A 7,500-nucleotide genomic window follows, 5' to 3' on the forward strand; every position below is an offset into this window, starting at 1 on the left:
GGGAGGGACGGACACAGGGAAGTCCGCACAAAACAGGTCCCCTGGAACCTCTGACCCAGAAAACCGGGTTCCTGGTGAAAGCAGTCCTGCCATTGACATGACAATGGACAGGGCCCGGCAGCTTGAGACACATCTTTCTTTCAATAAGCAAGTTCTTTTTAAAAAAGTTTCCTTCCACAGCAGCTCTGAGTGAGAGAGAGAGAGAGAGAGAGAGAGACACTGACTCACTGACTGATACTGACACCGACACACACACACACACACACACACACACACACACACACATATTATTTATTATTATTTTTAATTGATTTTTAGAACAGGGAGATGGACTAGGGGCTTGCTCCGTCCACTCCACGCATCGACCCAGTATTGCAGTGTTTCTGGGAACGGTGCAGCTCCCCGTGGGGAGATATTCAAAAGGAAAAACAGCTCTTTCCCAGTGTCTCTGTGTGTGTGTGTGTGTGTGTGTGTTATTACTGAGAATAAAGCTGATATCTATCTCTCTCTCTCTCTCTCTCTCTCACTCAGAGCTGCTGTGGAAGGAAACCTTTTTAAAAAGAACTTTCTCAGCTCAGTGGTATTTTTTTCTTCTCCAAGGCTGAGTGCCGCTCGCACGTAGCGATATAATTCAAAGTGCAAAATAACTTGGCGTCGTTGACTTGAAACAAGCAGGGTCTGCTTCCAAATGAAAGCTGCGCTCCCGAACTGGACTGTCTGTCTGTCTGTCTGTCTGTCTGTCTGTCTGTCTGTCAAGGGGAGGAAAAGGCGGTGGTGGTGGTGAGGGTGGAGCTTTACGCTCAGGAGGGGAGACTTTCTTTCAGAGGTGCCAATTAATCTGTAGCAGAAAGTCATCCCCCCCGACCGGGATTCGAAGCCCGGTCCTGACCACGAGACCACCGGGGAGAGTTGCCTCAAGTCCCTGAGGGACCTGGACACGAGGCCGAATACACACGCACGCCTGCTGCACTGGCAGCAGCGACCAGCAGGGGTCCGACCGGCTGATCCTTCCCTTTCACAGGCAGGCTTTTGGCCCTCGCTCAAACGACAAAGGTGTTCAGAAGGAAGTCCTGGGGGGAAGGCAGGCAGGGAGGGACACAGGGAAGTCCGCACAAAACAGGTCCCCTGGAACCTCTGACCCACAAAACCGGGTTCCTGGTGAAAGCAGTCCTGCCATTGACATGACAATGGACAGGGCCCGGCAGCTTGAGACACATCTTTCTTTCAATATGCAAGTTCTTTTTAAAAAAGTTTCCTTCCACAGCAGCTCTGAGTGTGAGGGAGAGAGAGAGAGAGACACTGACTGACTGACTGATACTGACACCGACACACACACACACACACACATATTATTTATTATTATTTTAAATTGATTTTTAGAACAGGGAGATGGAAAAGGGGCTTGCTCCGTCCACTCCACGCATCGACCCAGTATTGCAGTGTCTCTGGGAACGGTGCAGCTCCCTGTGGGGAGATATTCAAAAGGAAAAACAGCTCTTTCCCAGTGTCTCTGTGTGTGTGTGTGTGTGTGTGTGTGTGTGTATTATTACTGAGAATAAAGCTGATATCTCTCTCTCTCTCTCTCTCTCTCACTCAGAGCTGCTGTGGAAGGAAACCTTTTTAAAAAGAACTTTCTCAGCTCAGTGGTATTTTTTTCTTCTCCAAGGCTGAGTGCCGCTCGCACGTAGCGATATAATTCAAAGTGCAAAATAACTTGGCGTCGTTGACTTTAAACAAGCAGGGTCTGCTTCCAAATGAAAGCTGCGCTCCCGAACTGGACTGACTGTCTGTCTGTCTGTCTGTCTGTCTGTTTGTCAAGGGGTGGAAAAGGCGGCGGTGGTGGTGAGGGTGGAGCTTTACGCTCAGGAGGGGAGACTTTCTTTCAGAGGTGCCAATTAATCTGCAGCAGAAAGTCATCCCCCCCGACCGGGATTCGAAGCCCGGTCCTGACCACAAGACCACCGGGGAGAGTTGCCTCAAGTCCCTGAGGGACCTGGACACGAGGCCGAGGACACACGCACGCCTGCTGCACTGGCAGCAGCGACCAACAGGGGGCTGACCGGCTGATCCTTCCCTTTCACAGGCAGGCTTTTGGCCCTCGCTGAAACGACAAAGCTGTTCAGAAGGAAGTCCTGGGGGGAAGGCAGGCAGGGAGGGACGGACACAGGGAAGTCCGCACAAAACAGGTCCCCTGGAACCTCTGACCCACAAAACCGGGTTCCTGGTGAAAGCAGTCCTGCCATTGACATGACAATGGACAGGGCCCGGCAGCTTGAGACACATCTTTCTTTCAATAAGCAAGTTCTTTTTAAAAAAGTTTCCTTCCACAGCAGCTCTGAGTGAGAGAGAGAGAGAGAGAGAGAGAGAGACACTGACTCACTGACTGATACTGACACCGACACACACACACACACATATTATTTATTATTATTTTAAACGACAAAGGTGTTCAGAAGGATGTCCTGGGGGGAAGGCAGGCAGGGAGGGACGGACACAGGGAAGTCCGCACAAAACAGGTCCCCTGGAACCTCTGACCCAGAAAACCGGGTTCCTGGTGAAAGCAGTCCTGCCATTGACATGACAATGGACAGGGCCCGGCAGCTTGAGACACATCTTTCTTTCAATAAGCAAGTTCTTTTTAAAAAAGTTTCCTTCCACAGCAGCTCTGAGTGAGAGAGAGAGAGAGAGAGAGACACTGACTCACTGACTGATACTGACACCGACACACACACACACACACACACACACACATATTATTTATTATTATTTTTAATTGATTTTTAGAACAGGGAGATGGAATAGGGGCTTGCTCCGTCCACTCCACGCATCGACCCAGTATTGCAGTGTTTCTGGGAACGGTGCAGCTCCCTGTGGGGAGATATTCAAAAGGAAAAACAGCTCTTTGCCAGTGTCTCTGTGTGTGTGTGTGTGTGTGTGTGTGTGTGTTATTACTGAGAATAAAGCTGATATCTATCTCTCTCTCTCTCTCTCTCTCTCTCACTCAGAGCTGCTGTGGAAGGAAACCGTTTTAAAAAGAACTTTCTCAGCTCAGTGGTATTTTTTTCTTCTCCAAGGCTGAGTGCCGCTCGCACGTAGCGATATAATTCAAAGTGCAAAATAACTTGGCGTCGTTGACTTTAAACAAGCAGGGTCTGCTTCCAAATGAAAGCTGCGCTCCCGAACTGGACTGACTGTCTGTCTGTCTGTCTGTCTGTCAAGGGGAGGAAAAGGCGGCGGTGGTGGTGAGGGTGGAGCTTTACGCTCAGGAGGGGAGACTTTCTTTCAGAGGTGCCAATTAATCTGCAGCAGAAAGTCATCCCCCCCCGACTGGGATTCGAAGCCCGGTCCTGACCACGAGACCACCGGGGAGAGCTGCCTCAAGTCCCTGAGGGACCTGGACACGAGGCCGAGGACACACGCACGCCTGCTGCACTGGCAGCAGCGACCAGCAGGGGGCTGACCGGCTGATCCTTCCCTTTCACAGGCAGGCTTTTGGCCCTCGCTGAAACGACAAAGGTGTTCAGAAGGAAGTGCTGGGGGGAAGGCAGGCAGGGAGGGACGGACACAGGGAAGTCCGCACAAAACAGGTCCCCTGGAACCTCTGACCCAGAAAACCGGGTTCCTGGTGAAAGCAGTCCTGCCATTGACAGGAGAATGGACAGGGCCCGGCAGCTTGAGACACATCTTTCTTTCAATAAGCAAGTTCTTTTTAAAAAAGTTTCCTTCCACAGCAGCTCTGAGTGAGAGAGAGAGAGAGAGACACTGACTCACTGACTGATACTGACACCGACACACACACACACACATATTATTTACTTTTATTTTTAATTGATTTTTAGAACAGGGAGATGGAATAGGGGCTTGCTCCGTCCACTCCACGCATCGACCCAGTATTGCAGTGTTTCTGGGAACGGTGCAGCTCCCCGTGGGGAGATATTCAAAAGGAAAATCAGCTCTTTCCCAGTGTCTCTGTGTGTGTGTGTGTGTGTGTGTGTGTGTGTATTATTACTGAGAATAAAGCTGATATCTCTCTCTCTCTCTCTCTCTCTCACTCAGAGCTGCTGTGGAAGGAAACCTTTTTAAAAAGACCTTTCTCAGCTCAGTGGTATTTTTTTCTTCTCCAAGGCTGAGTGCCGCTCGCACGTAGCGATATAATTCAAAGTGCAAAATAACTTGGCGTCGTTGACTTTAAACAAGCAGGGTCTGCTTCCAAATGAAAGCTGCGCTCCCGAACTGGACTGTCTGACTGTCTGTCTGTCTGTCTGTCTGTTTGTCAAGGGGTGGAAAAGGCGGTGGTGGTGGTGAGGGTGGAGCTTTACGCTCAGGAGGGGAGACTTTCTTTCAGAGGTGCCAATTAATCTGCAGCAGAAAGCCATCCCCCCCGACCGGGATTCGAAGCCCGGTCCTGACCACGAGACCACCGGGGAGAGTTGCCTCAAGTCCCTGAGGGACCTGGACACGAGGCCGAATACACACGCACGCCTGCTGCACTGGCAGCAGCGACCAACAGGGGGCTGACCGGCTGATCCTTCCCTTTCACAGGCAGGCTTTTGGCCCTCGCTCAAACGACAAAGGTGTTCAGAAGGAAGTGCTGGGGGGAAGGCAGGCAGGGAGGGACGGACACAGGGAAGTCCGCACAAAACAGGTCCCCTGGAACCTCTGACCCAGAAAACCGGGTTCCTGGTGAAAGCAGTCCTGCCATTGACAGGAGAATGGACAGGCCCCGGCAGCTTGAGACACATCTTTCTTTCAATAAGCAAGTTCTTTTTAAAAAAGTTTCCTTCCACAGCAGCTCTGAGTGAGAGAGAGAGAGAGAGAGACACTGACTCACTGACTGATACTGACACCGACACACACACACACACACACACACACACACACATATTATTTATTATTATTTTTAATTGAATTTTAGAACAGGGAGATGGAATAGGGGCTTGCTCCGTCCACTCCACGCATCGACCCAGTATTGCAGTGTTTCTGGGAACGGTGCAGCTCCCCGTGGGGAGATATTCAAAAGGAAAATCAGCTCTTTCCCAGTGTCTGTGTGTGTGTGTGTGTGTGTGTGTGTGTGTATTATTACTGAGAATAAAGCTGATATCTCTCTCTCTCTCTCACTCAGAGCTGCTGTGGAAGGAAACCTTTTTAAAAAGAACTTTCTCAGCTCAGTGGTATTTTTTTCTTCTCCAAGGCTGAGTGCCGCTCGCACGTAGCGATATAATTCAAAGTGCAAAATAACTTGGCGTCGTTGACTTGAAACAAGCAGGGTCTGCTTCCAAATGAAAGCTGCGCTCACGAACTGGACTGACTGTCTGTCTGTCTGTCTGTCTGTTTGTCAAGGGGTGGAAAAGGTGGCGGTGGTGGTGAGGGTGGAGCATTACGCTCAGGAGGGGAGACTTTCTTTCAGAGGTGCCAATTAATCTGTAGCAGAAAGTCATCCCCCCCGACCGGGATTCGAAGCCCGGTCCTGACCACGAGACCACCGGGGAGAGTTGCCTCAAGTCCCTGAGGGACCTGGACACGAGGCCGAGGACACACGCACGCCTGCTGCACTGGCAGCAGCGACCAACAGGGGGCTGACCGGCTGATCCTTCCCTTTCACAGGCAGGCTTTTGGCCCTCGCTCAAACGACAAAGGTGTTCAGAAGGAAGTCCTGGGGGGAAGGCATGGAGGGACGGACACAGGGAAGTCCGCACAAAACAGGTCCCCTGGAACCTCTGACCCAGAAAACCGGGTTCCTGGTGAAAGCAGTCCTGCCCCGCCCTGCCATTAACATGACAATGGACAGGGCCCGGACCAGGCGCAGCGGACGGTAGCGAGCAGTCGGAGGGTGAAAATCCGCCAGTGGGTGAAAAGGAGAGCCGTGCGGTGAGAGGAGGCGGAAAGCGGTTCGCAGACTTTCGCTGTACCTCCGGCGGGCAGCGCCGCACCTCCGAGCGCTCGGTACCGTCCGCTGCGCCTCGTCCTGCCGCACGCGACGAGCCGTCCCCGGAGGAAATCGGCCTCGGCCTTCCTGAGATATCAGTCTCCAGGTGGGACAGAAAAACCGGGGGCCCCCGGCTCGCTTTCGGCGGCCCGCTAGTCGACTTCCCGTCGTGCGAACGCGATCCTTCCGGTACCCTTCGGTGCCCCTTGCCCGACTCTAGCTCCGGTGGTAAAGCGGAGTCGGTCGGTCTGACGGCCGCCGAGTTAGCAGGCGGAAAGCGGTTTGCAGCCTTTCGCTGTACCTCCGGCGGGCAGCGCCGCACCTCCGAGCGCTCGGTACCGTCCGCTGCGCCTCGTCCTGCCGCACGCGACGAGCCGTCCCCGGAGGAAATCGGCCTCGGCCCTCCTGAGATATCAGCCTCCATACGGGCGTCACAAATCAGTGGACATGGTCAGCTGCAAAGCAGTGTCATTACAACCTTTCATAAACGACAGGGCAGCACCGCACCGCACTGCACTGCACTGCACTGCACCCCACACTACATCACACTTGCCTGCCTGCCAGCCTGCCGCTGCCTACTCTCACCAGCGGACCAAAGTGAGGATAACACCCCGAAGCAAGCATCTCCCTTGCCGCCCACCAGCCCACACCAATCCCCTTGCCTGCCTCCCACAAATTCCACCAGCGAGGCAAAGTGAAAATCAACCCCCAAAAAACGCACTCCACACCGGCCATCGCCCGCTATACACCCCCCCCCCCCCCCCCCCGGGGTGAATATTAAGCCCGAGAACACCGACTGTAACCCACCGCAGTGAAAAGTTGAAGTGGCAACTCATTAACCAGATTTACACTTGGCAACTCATAAACCAAATGAACAAAAAATCTGGTTAATGAGTTGCCCAAAATAAATCTGGTTAATGAGTTGCCACTTCAACTTTTCACTGCGGTTGGTTACAGTCGGTGTTCTCGGGCTTAATATTCACCCCGGGGGGGCGGGGTGGGTGATTCTGGGGGTAGTGTCTGGGAGGGTGAGCCTTTTATTCGGCAGGAGGCGTGTGGGGAAATCATCAACCTGTCAGACGATGAGTTGTCACAAACGCCATTGCTTAATGAAAGCTGCGCTCCCGAACTGGACTGACTGTCTGTCTGTCTGTCTGTCCGTTTGTCAAGGGGAGGAAAAGGCGGTGGTGGTGGTGAGGGTGGAGCTTTACGCTCAGGAGGGGAGACTTTCCTTCATGCCAATTAATCTGCAGCAGAAAGTCATCCCCCCCCCCGACTGGGATTCGAAGCCCGGTCCTGACCACGAGACCACCGGGGAGAGCTGCCTCAAGTCCCTGAGGGACCTGGACACGAGGCCGAGGACACACGCACGCCTGCTGCACTGGCAGCAGCGACCAGCAGGGGGCTGACCGGCTGATCCTTCCCTTTCACAGGCAGGCTTTTGGCCCTCGATTAAACGACAAAGGTGTTCAGAAGGAAGTCCTGGGGGGAGGGAGGCAGGGAAATCAGCACAAAGCAGGTCCCCTGGAATCTCACACCTGCGTCCCAGAAAACAGGTCTCCTGGTCAAAGCAG

At 53.1% G+C, this 7,500-nt stretch overlaps 5 pseudogenes; all 5 read left to right on the top strand.

The window, feature by feature from the left end:
- Positions 1–286: 286 nt before the first annotated feature.
- Positions 287–403, top strand: LOC137329783 (U2 spliceosomal RNA; annotated as a pseudogene).
- A 945-nt stretch (positions 404–1,348) lies between these two features.
- Positions 1,349–1,465, top strand: LOC137329047 (U2 spliceosomal RNA; annotated as a pseudogene).
- Positions 1,466–2,752: 1,287 nt separating this feature from the next.
- LOC137329627 (U2 spliceosomal RNA) lies at positions 2,753–2,869 on the top strand (annotated as a pseudogene).
- Positions 2,870–3,807: 938 nt separating this feature from the next.
- Positions 3,808–3,924, top strand: LOC137329818 (U2 spliceosomal RNA; annotated as a pseudogene).
- A 959-nt stretch (positions 3,925–4,883) lies between these two features.
- Positions 4,884–5,000, top strand: LOC137330016 (U2 spliceosomal RNA; annotated as a pseudogene).
- Positions 5,001–7,500: the final 2,500 nt, after the last annotated feature.

Source organism: Heptranchias perlo, chromosome 12, assembly GCF_035084215.1.
Source record: "Heptranchias perlo isolate sHepPer1 chromosome 12, sHepPer1.hap1, whole genome shotgun sequence".
Taxonomy (NCBI): Eukaryota; Metazoa; Chordata; class Chondrichthyes; order Hexanchiformes; family Hexanchidae; genus Heptranchias; species Heptranchias perlo.